The sequence below is a fragment of the Ranitomeya imitator genome, chromosome 5, assembly GCF_032444005.1.
Source record: "Ranitomeya imitator isolate aRanImi1 chromosome 5, aRanImi1.pri, whole genome shotgun sequence".
NCBI classification, from domain to species: domain Eukaryota; kingdom Metazoa; phylum Chordata; class Amphibia; order Anura; family Dendrobatidae; genus Ranitomeya; species Ranitomeya imitator.
The window spans coordinates 166,886,891-166,906,786 of record NC_091286.1 but is presented as its reverse complement, the minus strand read 5'-3'; the positions used below and the strand labels follow the sequence as shown (position 1 = coordinate 166,906,786).

At 48.9% G+C, this 19,896-nt stretch overlaps 1 protein-coding gene across 2 annotated transcripts in view; it reads right to left on the bottom strand.

The window, feature by feature from the left end:
• The window catches only part of TBP (TATA-box binding protein), a 70,748-nt gene extending 67,348 nt beyond the window's left edge, over positions 1-3,400 (bottom strand). The window contains exon 1 of one of the 2 annotated variants that reach the window (XM_069769292.1): positions 3,290-3,400. The gene's annotated coding sequence lies outside the window, so the exon portion shown is untranslated. The remainder of the gene's footprint in view (positions 1-3,289) is intronic. The other variant, XM_069769293.1, reaches the window with a different exon arrangement.
• Positions 3,401-19,896: the final 16,496 nt, after the last annotated feature.

Sequence of the window (19,896 nt, the reverse complement as noted above, 5' to 3'; positions counted from 1 at the left end):
TGACAGACCCCTTTAAGAGAGCTCGTTCAGAATGATCTCTCAGTGAAAATGCAGCTGTACCTGGGCTGACTATACGGCCATCATTCAAGCATATATTGCAGTGCTGTGAACATTTCTTCTTGAGCACACAGGTGGGGAGTGGGCGAGCAGCAAAGGATATGATAAATGTTGCAAGCGCCTGCATAAAATGTGAAGAACTACATGTGTGCCAACTAGTAAATGTGTATAGGGGTCTGTATATGGGGCTGAGCTCAGGTTACAGCACTGCTGGATATATAGGAGTCTGAGCACAGGTTACAGCACTGCCGGATGTATAGGGGCCTGAGCACAGGTTACAGCACTGCCGGAAGTATAGTGGTCTCTATAGGGGGATGAGCCCAGGATACAGCACTGCTGGATGTATAGGGGTCTCTATAGGGGGATGAGCCCAGGATACAGCACTGCTGGATGTATAGGGGTCTAAGCCCAGGATACAGCATTGTTGGATGTATAGGGGGCTGAGCCCAGGATACAGCACTGTTGGATGTATAGGGGGCTGAGCCCAGGATACAGCACTGTTGGATGTATAGGGGGCTGAGCCCAGGATACAGCACTGTTGGATGTATAGGGGGCTGTCCCCAGGATACAGCACTGCTGGATGTATAAGGGTCTAAGCCCAGGATACAGCACTGTTGGATGTATAGGGGTATCTATAGGGGCTGAGCCCAGGATACAGCACTGCTGGATGTATAGGGGTCTAAGCCCAGGATACAGCACTGTTGGATGTATAGGGGTCTCTATAGGGGGCTAAGCCCAGGATAGAGCACTGCTGGATGTATAGGGGTCTAAGCCCAGGATACAACACTGTTGAATGTATAGGGGTCTCTATAGGGGGCTGAGCCCAGGATACAGCACTGTTGGATGTATGGGGGGCTGAGCCCAGGATACAGCACTGTTGGATGTATAGGGGTCTCTATAGGGGTCTAACCCCAGGATATAGCACTGTTGGATGTATAGGGGTGTATATAGGGGGCTGAGCCCAGGATACAGCACTGTTGGATGTATAGGGGTCTCTATAGGGGGCTAAGCCCAAGATACAGCACTGTTGGATGTATAGGGGTCTCTATAGGGGGCTGAGCCCAGGATACAGCAGCACTGTTGGATGTATAGGGGTCTGTATAGGGGTCTGAGCCCAGGATACAGCACTGTTGGATGTATAGGGGGCTGAGCCCAGGATACAGCACTGTTGGATGTATAGGGGGCTGTATAGGGGGCTGAGCCCAGGATACAGAACTGCTGGATGTATAAGGGTCTAAGCCCAGGATACAGCACTGTTGGATGTATAGGGGTATCTATAGGGGGCTGAGCCCAGGATACAGCACTGCTGGATGTATAGAGGTCTAAGCCCAGGATACAGCACTGTTGGATGTATAGGGGTCTCTATAGGGGGCTAAGCCCAGGATACAGCACTGCTGGATGTATAGGGGTCTAAGCCCAGGATATAGCACTGTTGAATGTATAGGGGTCTCTATAGGGGGCTGAGCCCAGGATACAGCACTGTTGGATGTATAGGGGGCTGAGCCCAGGATACAGCACTGTTGGATGTATAGGGGTCTCTATAGGGGTCTAACCCCAGGATATAGCACTGTTGGATGTATAGGGGTGTATATAGGGGGCTGAGCCCAGGATACAGCACTGTTGGATGTATAAGGGTCTCTATAGGGGGCTAAGCCCAAGATACAGCACTGTTGGATGTATAGGGGTCTCTATAGGGGGCTGAGCCCAGGATACAGCAGCACTGTTGGATGTATAGGGGGTCTGAGCCCAGGATACAGCACTGTTGGATGTATAGGGGTCTGTATAGTGGGCTGAGCCCAGGATACAGCACTGTTGGATGTATAGGGGTCTGTATAGGGGGCTGAGCCCAGGATACAGCACTGTTGGATGTATAGGGGTCTGTATAGGGGGCTGAGCCCAGGATACAGCACTGTTGGATGTATAGGGGTCTGAACAGTGGGCTGAGCCCAGGATACAGCACTGTTGGATGTATAGGGGTCTGAACAGTGGGCTGAGCCCAGGATACAGCACTGTTGGATGTATAGGGGTCTGTATAGGGGGCTGAGCCCAGGATACAGCACTGCCGGATGTATAGGGGTCTGTATAGTGGGCTGAGCCCAGGATACAGCACTGTTGGATGTATAGGGGGCTGAGCCCAGGATACAGCACTGTTGGATGTATAGGGGGCTGAGCCCAGGATACAGCACTGTTGGATGTATAGGGGGCTGAGCCCAGGATACAGCACTGTTGGATGTATAGGGGGCTGAGCCCAGGATACAGCACTGTTGGATGTATAAGGGTCTCTATAGGGGGCTAAGCCCAAGATACAGCACTGTTGGATGTATAGGGGTCTCTATAGGGGGCTGAGCCCAGGATACAGCAGCACTGTTGGATGTATAGGGGGTCTGAGCCCAGGATACAGCACTGTTGGATGTATAGGGGTCTGTATAGTGGGCTGAGCCCAGGATACAGCACTGTTGGATGTATAGGGGTCTGTATAGGGGGCTGAGCCCAGGATACAGCACTGTTGGATGTATAGGGGTCTGTATAGGGGGCTGAGCCCAGGATACAGCACTGTTGGATGTATAGGGGTCTGTATAGGGGGCTGAGCCCAGGATACAGCACTGTTGGATGTATAGGGGTCTGTATAGGGGGCTGAGCCCAGGATACAGCACTGTTGGATGTATAGGGGTCTGTATAGGGGGCTGAGCCCAGGATACAGCACTGTTGGATGTATAGGGGTCTGAACAGTGGGCTGAGCCCAGGATACAGCACTGTTGGATGTATAGGGGTCTGTATAGGGGGCTGAGCCCAGGATACAGCACTGTTGGATGTATAGGGGTCTGAACAGTGGGCTGAGCCCAGGATACAGCACTGTTGGATGTATAGGGGTCTGAACAGTGGGCTGAGCCCAGGATACAGCACTGTTGGATGTATAGGGGTCTGTATAGGTGGCTGAGCCCAGGATACAGCACTGCCGGATGTATAGGGGGCTGATCCCAGGTTCCAGCACTAGAACAGTCCGGTACATCAGGTGTGTACATGTGAGCACACAGTAAAGGTCTGCATAGCAGGCGGCTCACGCAGTACACATGGCGGTGTCCGCACGGTGACTGCTCGCTGAGCCTTTCTATGCCACAATGTTAGCAGGGCAGGATACTATGTGTGAGCAGAGATGGGATTCTACAGCAGCAAAGCCCCGGGGGAGCCCCGCCGCTAACACCGGAACTGACACAACCAACGACATAGTTACCTTGGGAAACGCGAACTGGGTACACTCACGGATCTCCGAGCTTTCTCCCATTCCACCGGCGCCACTACCTTCTGCGCATGCGTGAATTGATTTCCACTCTCCCAGGTCAACCAATCAGCGGTGTTTCCCGTAGCCCGGATACGCCATTTCCGCTGGCTAGTCGGCGCTCTGTTGCCAACCACGGAAGTCTCTTGGTAGTGACGTACGTATAACCTGGTGGGCGTGGTTTGTGAGGCCAAATTCCTCTTGCCCAATGGTCTCAGCCGATCTCTTCCATAGGGTGTAGCCGTCTATTCTTCCAGAGTACCGCGCTGTGCCCACTGCTGTGTGTGATACCAGTGAGGTGCCAGTGGCCTCTGCGCCAGCGCTCCCAGGCAGGCGGCAAGTTAGTCTGCAGTTAGCTATTAGATTTTCATGTATGGTGAATTATACATAGAGTGGATATTGTTTGGGTAAAATTTTGTTCAGGACTTTGAGATGTTTATTTTGACTACTTGTGGTCCTGGGTTATTCACGTAAATCACTTATTTATGTCGCGCATAATCAAACGGACTCAATCGTACATAAGTTACATTGAAAAAGAGGTTCCCTGGCCCACTAGTGCTCAAAATGAACATATCAATGTCCTGAATAATATTTGCACAAAAAATGATCCACTCTGTGTAGTTCCGAAGTTATTCACGTAAATCGCTTATTTTTTTCACGGAAACTTTGTAGAATTTCACCGGTAACTTGCTAGGACTATCATCACCATCACTTCATGGCCAGAATGCTGTGAACGACATCCAGTAATTAGACATTCACAGATTCAGCTTACCCCGAACCACAAGGAGTCAAATGAAACAAGTTCAAGTTCTGCACATAATCTGAAATATCAGAACTCTGTATAGTGCAGAAGCGAAAAGGAAAAATCGCTTATTTCCATGTGTGAAAATAAACCTGGTAAAATGTCGTTAATAACATAGTAGGTGTGTTTTGAAAATTTGTTATACCTTGTCAGTAAACGATGCAATCAGTTTGGGAGTTAGGCCGGAGTCACACACAACGTATAAAAATACGGTCCGTTTTTGATGGCCGAGATACGCAGAAAATTTCCTGAACAGTGATCCATATTCAGTGCAAGGATGTGATTTTTTTTCTCCAAAAATTATCCGTGTGGCATCCGTACGGTGAAATTTTCTCGCCGGCTTGCAAAATGGACATAGAATGGATCCATGGCCTCAAATATTCGTAAAAACATATATACAGTCTATATATATATAGTGGTGTAGTGCTGGACGGAAGATATATGTCTCCCAGCAGGATACGTTTTGGCCTCTTATTTTCCTAAGGTTGAGGACCTGCAGTGATGTCACGATCATGTGATCAGCCCATATTATGGATGCCTCACCTGTGGGTTTGGCTATAGACTATGTAATGGAGTTTCTTTTGTTTGGCACATGTTATTCTGGGTGTGGAGCTGGGCTGGAAGAAGCCTGAACTGTTTTTCTCTGCCACATATGCCGCAAAGGACAGTGACATGACTATTAGCAACCCTGGGAATGGCACCTGGCGGAAGCCGCTGACTTGGCAGCTGCTTACATACCTCCCAACTTTTGAAGCTGGGAAAGAGGGGCAAAGTTTGCGGCGTGCAACGCGCGCCACGGTAAATTTTAGACCACGCCTCTGATCACACCCATTCACTAGTCCCACCCATATCCTCGTCTCAACCACACCCATTTAGCACTGCTGATCACACTGTTCATAAAGAATAATTATAAACAAAAAATATGGCCACACAGTGCTCCATACTGTATAATGGCCGCACATGATGCGCCATACTGTATAATGGCCCCACAATGCTCCATACTGTATAATGGCCCCACAATGCTCCATACTGTATAATGACCCCACATGATGCTCAATACTGTATAATGGCCACACATGATGCTCAATACTGTATAATGGCCACACATGATGCTCCATAGTGTATAATGGCCACACATGATGCTCCATAGTGTATAATGACCACACATGATGCTCCATAGTGTATAATGACTGCACATGATGCTCCATAGTGTATAATGACTGCACATGATGCTCCATACTGTATAATGACCGCACATGATGCTCCATACTGTATAATGACCGCACATGATGCTCCATACTGTATAATGGCCACTCATGATGCTCAATACTGTATAATGGCCACACATGATGCTCAATACTGTATAATGGCCCCTCATGATGCTCCATACTGTATAATGACCGCACATGATGCTCCATACTGTATAATGACTGCACATGATGCTCCATACTGTATATTGGCCGCACATGATACTTCGTACCATATAATGGCCACACATAGCTACTCCTACACACGCGGCTGCGCTCCGTACACTTTGCACACACGGCTCCGCTCCGTACACACGGCTCCACTCCATACATCTCATACACGGCTCCGCTCCGTACACCTCGTATACATTCAGCTCCGCTCCATACACCTCATACACGGCTCCGCTCCATACACCTCATACACACACGGCTCTGCTCCATACATCTCGTACACACGGCACTACTCCGTACACCTCATACACACCGCTCCGCTCCATACACATTGCACAAGCTGCTCCGCTCCGTATACCTTGCATACACACGGCTCCGCTGCGTACACCTCATACACACACGGCACTATTCCGTACACCTCGTACACACACGGCTCCGCTCTATACACCTCGTACACACACGGCTCCGCTCTATACACCTCGTACACACATGGCTTGCTCCGTACACCTCGTACACATGCGGCTGTGCTCCGTACACCTCGTACACACGGCTCCGTACACCTCTTACACATGACTCCGCTCCGTACACCTCGTACACACGCGGCTGCGCTCCGTACACCTCGTACACACGCGGCTGCGCTCCGTACACCTCGTACACACGCGGCTGCGCTCCGTACACCTCGTACACACGCGGCTGCGCTCCGTACACCTCGTACACACGCGGCTGCGCTCCGTACACCTCGTACACACGCGGCTGCGCTCCGTACACCTCGTACACACGCGGCTGCGCTCCGTACACCTCGTACACACGCGGCTGCGCTCCGTACACCTCGTACACACGCGGCTGCGCTCCGTACACCTCGTACACACGCGGCTGCGCTCCGTACACCTCGTACACACGCGGCTGCGCTCCGTACACCTCGTACACACGCGGCTGCGCTCCGTACACCTCGTACACACGCGGCTGCGCTCCGTACACCTCGTACACACGCGGCTGCGCTCCGTACACCTCGTACACACGCGGCTGCGCTCCGTACACCTCGTACACACGCGGCTGCGCTCCGTACACCTCGTACACACGCGGCTGCGCTCCGTACACCTCGTACACACGCGGCTGCGCTCCGTACACCTCGTACACACGCGGCTGCGCTCCGTACACCTCGTACACACGCGGCTGCGCTCCGTACACCTCGTACACACGCGGCTGCGCTCCGTACACCTCGTACACACGCGGCTGCGCTCCGTACACCTCGTACACACGCGGCTGCGCTCCGTACACCTCGTACACACGCGGCTGCGCTCCGTACACCTCGTACACACGCGGCTGCGCTCCGTACACCTCGTACACACGCGGCTGCGCTCCGTACACCTCGTACACACGCGGCTGCGCTCCGTACACCTCGTACACACGCGGCTGCGCTCCGTACACCTCGTACACACGCGGCTGCGCTCCGTACACCTCGTACACACGCGGCTGCGCTCCGTACACCTCGTACACACGCGGCTGCGCTCCGTACACCTCGTACACACGCGGCTGCGCTCCGTACACCTCGTACACACGCGGCTGCGCTCCGTACACCTCGTACACACGCGGCTGCGCTCCGTACACCTCGTACACACGCGGCTGCGCTCCGTACACCTCGTACACACGCGGCTGCGCTCCGTACACCTCGTACACACGCGGCTGCGCTCCGTACACCTCGTACACACGCGGCTGCGCTCCGTACACCTCGTACACACGCGGCTGCGCTCCGTACACCTCGTACACACGCGGCTGCGCTCCGTACACCTCGTACACACGCGGCTGCGCTCCGTACACCTCGTACACACGCGGCTGCGCTCCGTACACCTCGTACACACGCGGCTCTGCTACATCCACACTGTAAACACCTCCTGACCTCACACATACGCTGCCTTACCCTCCTCTGGCGCCATGGCAACCAGCATAGTCCTGTACACGGAGGTCCTTCTCCCGATCATGTGACCACTGACTCCTCCCATCCTGTGACCTCATCGGCCGGGTAAAGGGACTCGGGGAGCTCTCAGCTGACCGGGTGATATACACACCTCCCAACCAGTGTGGGACAATTAATGTCCCGCCCGGGATCGCGGGGCTGACTGTCAAAATCAGGACAGTCCCGCTGGATCTGGGACGGTTGGGAGGTATGCGCTTAGTTAAGCCCATCCCGTGTAAGAGTGAGTCTGAGGCCAGTGGTTCTCCATGCTGGAGTATGTTTGGTTTTTTTTCTCTTACTTTCTGTCATGGACTGTTTAACCCCTTAGTGACCGAGCCAAATTTTTTAAATCTGACCAGTGTCACTTTATGTGGTAATAACTCTGGAATGCTTCAACAAATCCCATTGATTTTGAGATTGTTTTTTCGTGACACATTATACTTTATGATAATGGTAAATTTAGGTTGATATGCTTTATGTTTATTTATAAAAAATATCAGAAATTTGAAAAAAATGTTAAAAAATTAGTAATTTGCAAACTTTGAATGATTATCTCTTTAATCCCGATAGTCATACCACAGCAAAACATTAATAAATAACATTTCCCACATGTCGGCTTTACAACAGCACCATTTGCAAAATGTTATTTTATTTTGTTAGCATTTTAGGAGGATTAAAAATGTAGCAACAGTTTAAATTTTTTTCAAGGAAATTTACAAAATGTATTTTTTTAGGGACCTATCCATGTTTGAAGTGAATTTGGGGGTCCTATATATAGGGAAATCCCCACAATTGATACCATTTTAAAAACAGCACCCCCTGACATATTGAAAACTGCAGTCAGGTCGTTTGTTAACCCTTCGGGTGATTTTCAGGAATTAATGCAAAGTGGCATGAGAAAAATGAAAATGTGTATTTTTATCATCTAAATGTCTCTAACTTCTGAGCAGATTACTACAGCTGTCAGACTCTAAGGCCGCTATTTGGTCATGAATTGCCATGGCAAACATCAGGACCACACAATTATGATCTGAGACCACCAATTGGGATAAAGAAGAAGCCCCCACACTCTGTTAACCGTTTATAATGATGTAGTCACTATTGACAGCAGCATCTAAGGGGTTAAATAGATTTGGACAGTGCAAACACTGATCATGGCTAATGCAGCAAGTTGTCAGCTATAGTGTACAGCTGACAGCTACTGGATTGTCACCTGTATGGGGAGGCTATTCTCTTATATCTCAGGTCAGTTAAAAGGCGTATTGGCGGTCACTAAGGGGTTAAAGTGTCAATAAACCACTGAAGTTTGGACTGTAAGCCTGTGTGATGCCTCATTACTGCGGCCCTACCTCTGCTCACCCGAGCCAATCCCTACAATATATACCGTATATACTCGAGTATAAGCTGAGATATTCAGCCCATTTTTTGGGGCTGAAAGTCCCCCTCTCGGCTTATACTCGAGTCATACCCAGGGGTCGGCAGGGGATGGGGGCGGGGGCTGTGTAATTATACTTACCTACTCCCGGTGCGGTCCCTGCACGTCCCTGCTTCTTCCAGCGCTGCAGTTTCTTCCTGTACTGAGCGGTCACATGGTACCGCTCATTACAGTAATGAATATGCGGCTCCACCTCCCATAGTTGTGGAGCCGCATATTCATTACTGTAATGAGCGGTAACTGTGACCGCTCAATACAGGAAGAAAATGCGGCGCCGGGGAACAGACCTGCAGCGACGGTGCCTGGAGCAGGTAAGTATGATGGGGAGCAGTGCGCGATACTCACCTGCTCCTCGTGCCACCGGCGGCGCCGCTGTGTCTTCCGCGTCCTCTGCAGTGACGCTCAGGTCAGAGGGCGCGGTGATGCAATTTTTGTGCGCCGCCCTCTTCCTGAACGTCGGTGCAGAGGATGGGAAGACACAGCGACGTTCATCGGTGGAACGGGAAAGGTGAGTATGTAATTTTTTAATTTTTTTTTAATCGCATCAACAGCTTTTGGGCCAAATATCTGTGTGGAGCATGTTATGTGGCCATGTGCAGCATTATATGGGGGCAAATGTCTGTATGGGGCATCTTATCTGGCCATGTGCAGCATGATATGGGGGCAAATGTCTGTATGGGGCATCTTATGGGGTCATAATCAACATTTGTGCAGCATTAGATGGGGCATATTTTAATATGGAGCATCTTATGGAGCCCATCATGAACTGTATGGAGCATTATATGGGGCCCCTGATTCAATATGGATATTCAAAAACACTTAACCTACTGATGTCTCAATTTTACTTTTATTGGTATCTATTTTTATTTTTGAATAAAAATAGCAGAATTTTTGCTAGATAGCAGAAAAGCCAGTAATTCATTTGCCGGCTTTTGCTATCTCCTTCCCAAACCCGACAGGATATGAGGCATGATTACATACAGTAAACCATTTCATATCCCTTATTTTTTTTTACATATCACTACTAATGTTAGAAGTGTCTGTGTGCAAAATTTGGGGGCTCTAGCTGTTAAAATAAAGGGTTAAATCACGGAAAAAACTGGCGTGGGCTCCCGCGCAATTTTCTCCGCCAGAGTGGTAAAGCCAGTGACGGAGGACAGATATTAATAGCCTAGAGAGGGTCCATGGTTATTGCCCCCTCCCCCTGGCTAAAAACATCTGCCCCCAGCCACCCCAGAAAAGGCACATCTGTAAGATGCGCCTATTCTGGCACTTGACCTCTCTCTTCCCACTCTCCTGTAGCAGTGGCATATGACGTAATAAAGGGTTAATGTCACCTTGCTATTGTAAGGTGACATTAAGCCTGGTTAATAATGGAGAGGCGTCAATAAGACACCTATCCATTCATAATCCAATATTAATAAAGGGTTAAAAAAAACACACATTAGGAAAAAAGTATTTTTTATGAAATAAAGACACAGTGTTGTAATAGTTTATTAAACGCTCAATTGAATTGAAGACCCTTGTCACCTGAAACAAAGTTAAAATAAAAAAACAATATCCCATACCTCTCCGGCAAGTCCCACGATGTAAATCCATCAGAAGGGGTTAAATAATCTTACAAGCAGAAGCCTGCTAATGCAGCCGCCCCTGCCTGTAAAATCTGGGGAATGAATGGGAAGCAAGGGAAGGTAGCATCATAGACTTGCGGTGCTGCGCCCCCTGCTGGCATAAACTCATATGAACTCGAGCGTGAGAAACTATTCAGAAAAATTCCCACGCTCTAGTTCATATGAGTTTATGCAAGCAGGGGGCGCAGGACCACAAGTCTAGGTAGCTATGATCCCCTGCTTTCCTTTCATTCCCCAGCTTTTACAGGCAGGGGTGGCTGCATTAGCAGGCTTCTGCTTGTAAAATTATTTAACCCCTTCTGATGGATTTACATCGTGGGACTTGACTGTAACGCCGGAGAGGTATGGGATATTGTTGTTTATTTTAACTTTGTTAGAGGTGACAAGGGTCTTCAATTGGATTGAGTGTTTAATAAACTATTGTAACACCCTGTGTCTTTATTTCATAAAAATACTTTTTTCATAATGTGTTGTTTTTTTTAACCCTTTATTAATATTGGATTAATAATAGGTGTCTTTATTGACATCTCTCCATTATTAGTCAGGCTTAATGTCACCTTACATTAGCAAGGTGACATTAACCCCTTATTACCCTATATCCCACCGCTACTCGAGAGTGGGAAGAGAGAGGCTAAGTGCCAGAATAGGTGCATCTTACAGTTGTGCCTTTTCTGGGGTGGCTGGGGGCAGATGTTTTTAGCCGGGGGGGGGGGGCAATAACCATGGTCCCTCTCTTGGCTATTAATATCTGCCCTCAGTCACTGGCTTTACCACTCTGGCAGAGAAAAAAAAAAATTTTCTAATTTTTTTTTTTTTTAAATTAAACATTGAATTAAGGCCGGGGACAATACTGCCACGGGCACTCGGGTCCCGAGCATTCAGCTGCATAGAAATACATGCAGCCGAACACTCCGGTCCCGAGTGACGGCGGCAGTGTCGGGTATTAATATGCAAGACTCGTCCGAGTTTCTCACATGTGTGATCCATTTATCGTATCTATCTATTTATCGTATCTATCTATTTATCGTATCTATCTATTTATCGTATCTATCGATAGATATATTCATAGATAGATATATCGGAAGATAATAGATATATCGATTGATAGATAATAGATAAATACTATAGATAGACATCTATCGTATCTATCTGTGTATGTAAACATTATTCTTCAATGGAGTATGTAAATGAAGAGGTTGGACAAGAAATTACATCACAATTCTTTTTTTTTTGTGTATCTTTATTTAGCTTGCAAAAACACACAAATCCGCATAAAAAACGCATAAAAAAAAAGCATGAAAAAGGCATCAAAAACGCATGTAAAAACGCATCAAATACACAGATGACCTGCCAGTGACCTCAGGTGCAGATTTTACCTGCATCAAATCCTGAGCAAATCATGACCGTGGAAACATACCCTTATGCTGCGTGCTGAAAAGACGCGCTGCATGTCCGTTTACGCCGCATGCGTGTTTTAACGCATAGTGGAGACAGGATTTCATGAAATCCCCTTGTGACAAAACACTCTGGGATCGCCTTTGCTGGGGTCAAAGGACACGTGGTTTGTGCATTGAATCTGAGGCGTACAGCAGGTTTCTGAGCAGGCTGACCTCAGGTCAGATTTATTAACGTGAAAGCAACACAAAAAACAAAACATAAAAATAAATCCTAGCCTGTCCGGCACTAACTAAACAAATACGTTGCTATCTCAACAACTGGGGGGGCTTCTCCCACCCAGCTAACATCATACAGATCTTCAGCAGAGCTCTTCACTCACGTTTGTCTCACACAGGCAGGCAATCTGTGTGCCCCAGGCAGACACAGGAAACACCCAGCTGGTCATCTTTTATTCCTGCAATCATTAACCCATTAGCACCCTGAAGATACTGAGTGGCCTAATTCACATAGGACAAACACCTGGGCGAGATATACCTGCCTCCATCTACCACACCAGCATGAGTCTTACATATCCCCCCCCCTTGCTCAGACCACTCCGGTCGAGCAAGAACACTTTTGAAACAGTGCACTCGGGATAGGGCATCGGCGTTCCCCATCTGCACCCCAGGTCGGTGCTCCACCGTAAAAGAGTAAGCCTGCAGGGCAAGGAACCACCGGGTTACCCGACTATTACGGTCCTTGTGGAGGTGCATCCACTTGAGAGGGGCATGGTCGGTGACCAGCCTAAACTTCCTACCAGCCAGGTAATACTTGAGGGAGTCGAGAGCCCATTTAATGGCTAGGCACTCTTTTTCAACCACCGCATATCTCTGCTCATGTACATTCAGTTTCCGACTGAGATAGAGGACCGGGTGTTCGACTCCGTCCCTCACCTGGGAAAGTACAGTTCCGACACCAGTATCAGAGGCATCAGTTTGTACCACAAACTCGCTGCTGAAATCAGGAGTCACTAGTACGGGCTGAGAGCACAAAGCCCGTTTCAGGCTGTGGAAGGCCTCTTCAGCAGCTGAGGTCCATTTTACCATGACGGAACCCTTCCCCTTGGTAAGATCCGTCAAGGGAGTAGCCATGGCTGCAAAATTGGGTATGAACCGGCGATAATAGCCGGCAATCCCCAGGAAAGCCTGCACTTGTTTCTTGTTCACTGGTTGTGGCCAGCCCTGAATTGCCTGTATTTTGTCGATCTGGGGTTTAACCACTCCTCGGCCAATCACGTAGCCCAAGTATCGGGCTTCTTCAAGCCCGATGTGGCATTTCTTGGGGTTTGCCGTTAAACCTGCATCTCGCAGGTCATCAATCACCGCTTGTACCTTCTGGAGATGAGTTTCCCAGTCCATGCTGTAAATTACGATGTCATCCAGGTAGGCAGAAGCGTACTGTCTGTGAGGCCTCAAGACTCGATCCATCAATCTCTGGAACGTTGCGGGAGCTCCGTGAAGTCCAAACGGCATATAGACATACTGGAACAGACCTTCCGGTGTAGCAAATGCCGTCTTCTCTCTGGCCGCCTCGGCCAGAGGAATCTGCCAGTACCCCTTTGTTAAATCCAGGGTCGTAATGTATCGGGCTTTACCAAGCCGGTCGATCAACTCATCGACCCGGGGCATAGGGTACGCATCAAATTTAGAAACTGCATTCAGTTTCCTAAAGTCATTACAAAACCGGATGGAGCCATCCGGTTTAGGTATCAACACAATTGGACTGGACCACGCGCTGTGTGACTCCTCAATGACTCCTAAGTCCAACATTGCCATCACTTCCCGGGAGACGGCTTCACGGCGGGCTTCCGGAATCCGGTAGGGCTTCACATGAACTGTGACACCAGGCTCTGTGACAATCTCATGTTTCACTAGCTTAGTCCGGCCAGGTTTTTCAGAGAAAAACTGTCGGTTCTGTAACAAAAATTGCTTAACCTCAGATTTTTGTCGTTCTGAGAGAGTCTCAGCAACCTGCACCTCTGGTACAGTAGGTGAACAAACCGGACGGGGCAGATCCGCCGTTAGGGCAGAGCGGTCTTTCCAGGATTTTATCAGATTCACATGATAAATCTGTTCCGGTTTTCTCTTACCCGGCTGGTACACTTTATAGTTCACTTCACCAACTCTTTCTCGGACCTCAAATGGGCCCTGCCATTTCGCCAGGAATTTACTATCCACCGTAGGGATTAGGACCAACACCCTATCGCCGGGTGCAAATGTACGGACCTTAGCGCCTCTATCATAACTTTGCCTCTGGGCTCCCTGGGCCTGTAACATATGGTCCCTAACAATGGGCATGACAGCAGCAATACGATCCTGCATTTGTGTTACATGGTCGATCACCGTTTTAAAGGGAGTGACTTGACCTTCCCAGGTTTCTTTTGCGACGTCCAGCAGTCCCCGGGGACGACGGGCGTACAACAGTTCGAAAGGCGAAAACCCTGTGGAAGACTGGGGAACTTCCCTAATGGCAAACAGCAAATAGGGTAACAAGTAATCCCAGTTCTTCCCATCTTTGTCTATCGCCTTCCGGAGCATCTGTTTTAAGGTTTTGTTGAAGCGCTCAACCAGGCCATCTGTTTGAGGGTGATAGACAGACGTACGCAACGGGTCTATTTGTAAGAGCCTGCAGAGCTCCTTCATTACCCTCGACATAAAGGGAGTCCCCTGGTCGGTGAGTATCTGTTTTGGAATTCCCACCCGACTAAACACTTGTACCAATTCCTTGGCGATCGTCTTGGTAGCTGTGTTACGCAAAGGGACGGCTTCCGGGTAACGAGTGGCATAGTCCACGATGACGAGGATATGTTGGTGCCCACGTGCGGATCGGGGAAGGGGCCCAACCAAATCCATCCCAATTCTCTCAAAAGGGACCCCGATGATAGGAAGGGGTACCAAAGGGCTACGGAACTGAGATTTAGGGGCCGCGATTTGGCACTCTGGACGTGACTCACAATAGTTACGCACATCACAATGTATTCCAGGCCACACAAAACAATTCAATATCCTTTCTGTGGTTTTCTGTACCCCCAGATGTCCCCCCATTATATGTCCGTGGGCCAAATCCAGTACCTTCCGCCGATAAGGTTTGGGTACCACTAACCGTTGCACTGTGTCTTCCCCTTTTTTTTCTACCTGGTAGAGCAAATCATTTTCAAGAACCATATATGGGTACGCTAGCCTAGTGTCAGGTTCTACGGGTACCCCATCTATCATTTTTACATTTTTCCTAGCCGGAGTCAGGGTAGGATCTTTCATTTGCTCGCTGTGGAAGTCATCCACCTGGACTCCCAAATCTGGCAGGCAGGGTGCCGGATGGCTGTCTGCCTCCGCCTCTCGCTGAAGTTCCTCAGTTTCCTCTGTTTCCCCCGCCATGACAGAGAAGGGGTACTGAAGGTTAGATTCACTAACCTCCCCAGCAACTTCTTCCTGTGGGGTCTCCTCTAGGGACTCGGGACCTCCAGATGGCATGGGAGAAGATTCACGGGTACAGCTACCGTGAAGGAGCAACTGATTCTCCCACAACTGCCAGAAATAGGGAAAATCCCTGCCCAGGATTACATCATGTAACAATGCGGGAACGAGTCCCACTTTGTGCTGCACTGACCCATAGGGAGTAGAAACCCATATGACCGCTGTTAAGTACGAGCGGGTGTCACCATGCACACACGTCACAGAAAACTTGTCAGACGGACCAGACGGAAGTGCCACTAGACTAGCTTTCACCAGAGTCACCACACTTCCAGAGTCTAGTAATGCCACAACATTTTTCCCATCAACAGATAATTCACACAGGTGTTTCACTGTATCATTTTGACCCGCATTCACACTCACTAGCTGTGTAACCAAAGACATGCGTTTTCTAGAGTCTATAACGTCGCACTGCATGGGTTCAGCGGTAACAGGACAGTTCGCAGAAACATGACCCTTCTCATGGCAGCGGAAACACCTAACAGGTCCCCTACTGAGACCACCGTCCAATACTCTTGGTCTCGGAGTGCGAGCAGTCCCGGGCTCCTCCCCCACAGTTTTAAGCGATTTTCCTTCACCCGTGGTCCCTGGAACAGTCTTACCGGTTCCACGAGGAGGAGGCACAGTCCGGGGTTTGGCGGTGTCGTCGGGAAGTCCTTCTGCCACGGAATAACGCTCGACCAACTCCACAAGTTGATCCGCTGTCGTGGGATTTCCTTGGCTTACCCACCTTTTCAGCGCTGGGGGTAGTACTCTCAGGTACTTGTCCAGGACAACCCGCTGGATTATTTCGGGTATTGTCAGTACCTCGGGTTGCAGCCATTTCTTTGTCAGGTAGATCAGGTCGAACATCTGAGACCGCGCTGGTTTATCTTGCTGGTATGTCCACTGATGTACCCTCTGTGCACGGACAGCCGTCGTCACACCCAGCCGGGCCAGTATCTCAGCTTTCAGCTTCTCAAAGTCCTGAGCGACCTCCGGGTCCAAATCATGGTAAGCTTTTTGGGCCTCGCCGGAGAGAAACGGGGCAATCAAGTCGGCCCATCGTGCCTTCGGCCACTTCTCTCTCAATGCCGTCCGCTCAAACGTTGTCAGGTATGCCTCGACGTCATCTTCTGCAGTCAGCTTCTGCCAGTATCGACTCACATGGATCCTTCTGGACTCTGCTTCCGGGTCAGCGTCAGGCATGCTCACCAGGCGCTGCGCCACCTGTTGGAGAAGTTGGCGGTCTGCAACCGTCATGTCCAGTAACTCCTTCAGCTGTGCGGCCATCAAGCGATTAGCTTCGTGCTGTGCGGCAGTGGCCTGCTGCTGTGCGGCAGTGGACTGTACTAAGGCTTTCACCACGTCTTCCATGCTGTCGCCTGTGCCACGGTATGCCCGCGTTCTCCACCACAATGTGACAAAACACTCTGGGATCGCCTTTGCTGGGGTCAAAGGACACGTGGTTTGTGCATTGAATCTGAGGCGTACAGCAGGTTTCTGAGCAGGCTGACCTCAGGTCAGATTTATTAACGTGAAAGCAACACAAAAAACAAAACATAAAAATAAATCCTAGCCTGTCCGGCACTAACTAAACAAATACGTTGCTATCTCAACAACTGGGGGGGCTTCTCCCACCCAGCTAACATCATACAGATCTTGAGCAGAGCTCTTCACTCACGTTTGTCTCACACAGGCAGGCAATCTGTGTGCCCCAGGCAGACACAGGAAACACCCAGCTGGTCATCTTTTATTCCTGCAATCATTAACCCATTAGCACCCTGAAGATACTGAGTGGCCTAATTCACATAGGACAAACACCTGGGCGAGATATACCTGCCTCCATCTACCACACCAGCATGAGTCTTACACCCTCCACTGGACGCTGCGGGTTTGACGCTGCTGCTCTATGCAGCGTCAAACCTGCAGCGTTTCCTGACCGTGGAAACACAGCCTAAGCTAAATAAAGATATACCAAAAAAAAAATTGGGATGTTATTTCTTGTCCAACCTCTTCATTTACATAATCCATTGAAGAATAATGTTTACACACAGAGATAGATAGATGATCGATAATAGATAGATCTATAGATGGATAATAATAGATATATCTATAGATAGACCAAGCCCAATGTTTAGTAATAGATATAATAAAACGTTACATAAAGAGTTAGGCCGGGATCACACATGCGAGAAACTCTTAATACCCGGCACTGCTGACAGCACTCGGGTGGGAGCAGACCGTGCTGTTGCATGTATTTCTATGCAGCCGCATGCTCCACTCCTGAGTGCCGGCGGCAGTGCCTGGTATGAAGATGCGAGGCTCATCCGAGTTGCTCGCATGTGTGATAACGGCCTTAAATAAAGACACACACTCACGAAATCTGTCCGGGGTCACACTTGCCAGAAACTCGCATGAGTCTCGCACCTCAATACCCGGCACTGCCGCCGACACTCGGGACCGGAGTGTGCGGCTGTATGTATTTCTATGTAGCTGAACGCTCCGGTCCCGAGTGCCGGCGGCAGTGAAGGGTATTGAGGCGAGAGACTCGTGTGAGTTTCTCGCAAGTGGGACACTGGCCTTAAAAGCAATATGTTTAATTTGAAAAAATAAATGGCGCCAGAGAGGGAAAGCCAGCTACTGGGGGACCAATGTTTGTAGCCTGGGAAGGGGTTAATACCCATGGATTTTTCCAGGCTATTAATATCAGCCCGCAGCTGTATATTTGGCCTTTACTGGCTATAAAAACAGGGGGAACCCCCCAAAAAATAATGTGGGGTCTGTTGTTAGTATATAAGATTGCGTGCTACTCGTTTACATGCATTTGTGCACATATTGTATTTACAGCTTTGTAACGATACTTTATTACTGCACCATATGTAAATTGCAAATTTTCAATAAAAATTTATTGTTGGGAAAAAAAAATAACGTAAGGTCCCCCTATAATATATAGCCAGAAAGGCTATGCAGACAGCTGCGGGCTGATATTCATAGCCTAGAGAGGGGCCATGGATATTGGCCCCCAGCTACAAATACCAGTACTGTAAAATGAGCCAATTCCGGCGCTTAGCCTTTCTCTTCCCACTCCCGAGTAGCGGTGGGATATGGGGTAATGAGGGGTTAATGTCACCTTTGTAAGGTGACATTAAGCCAGCTTAGTAATGGAGGGGCGAGAATAAGATACCTACCATTACTAATTCTATAGATGTTAAAGGGTTAATAAAACACACATGCAGAATAAAGTATTTTAATGAAATAAAACACCACACAGTTTTGACCGTATTTTTATTAAACGCTCAATCCATGCGATGCCCTCGTCCCCTGGAAAAAAAGAAAAATAACAAATCAACAGTATACTCAGTGTTCAACGCAGTCCTTAATAACGAGAGTCCAACAACTACTGGATGCCCGACATCCAGATATAGCAGAGCTTGTAGATGATCACTGGAGATAACTCTCCAGCGATCACCTACACTGCAGGGTTCTCACAATCAGCTGACCGTGTGAACCAGCCTAGTGACCGGAGATTACCCCCGGTCACGTGCACGGCAGTTCTCGCGGTAAGCTAAGTTATCGCGAGAACTGCAATGGACGTGTGACTTCCGGCGGCGGGACAGGTAAGAGCTTATTTAAATTGGTAGACAAGCATAATAAGCTGCATTTACACAGTTACTACGCATGTGACTAATCATTAGATGCGGTAAAACCGCCTCTAATTATTATCTATGGGAATCTTACGGTGCGGCGACGGAACGTCGCCGCATTGTAAACATGCTACGTTCAGAAAAGACGCGCCGCATGTCCGTTTACGCGGATCTGCCGCATGCCTGTTTTAAAGCATAGTGGAGACGGGATTTCATGAAATCCCCTCCACTATGCTGTAACATCTGGACGCTGCATGTTTGACTCTGCGGCTCTAGGCAGCGTCAAACACGCAGCGTTTCCTGACCGTGGAAACACCCTTAGTGTCCCATGCTGTCACTCCTGATGTCATGGAGACATACTTCACAATCATTTCTATGCACTACCACTAAACGATTGCACAATCACTTTTGGGCACGTATCACTTTTGGGCACTTATCACTACTCGTGTACAGCCACTTTTGGGCACGTATCACTTCACAGTATCACTTCCCAATTTTAAATATTATGACTGAGTATTCTTGGGAAGTGCAATGCAAGCATGCTTAGAAACCAGCCAGTATAGTAATGGCACAACCTTTTGGAAGAAGACCAAGCCTTACAGTTGCCTAACAGACCCCAGTGTTTGTGTGGTTAGTAGTGTATTGGATTGGATCGGACCGATACCCAAAAAATATCGGATATCGCCGATTCCGATAACGGAAACCAATGCAAGTCAATGAGACCCAAATATCGGAATGAAAATAAACACTTTCTTTCCTTGCACATCCAGTTTGGGAGGGGGGAAGAGT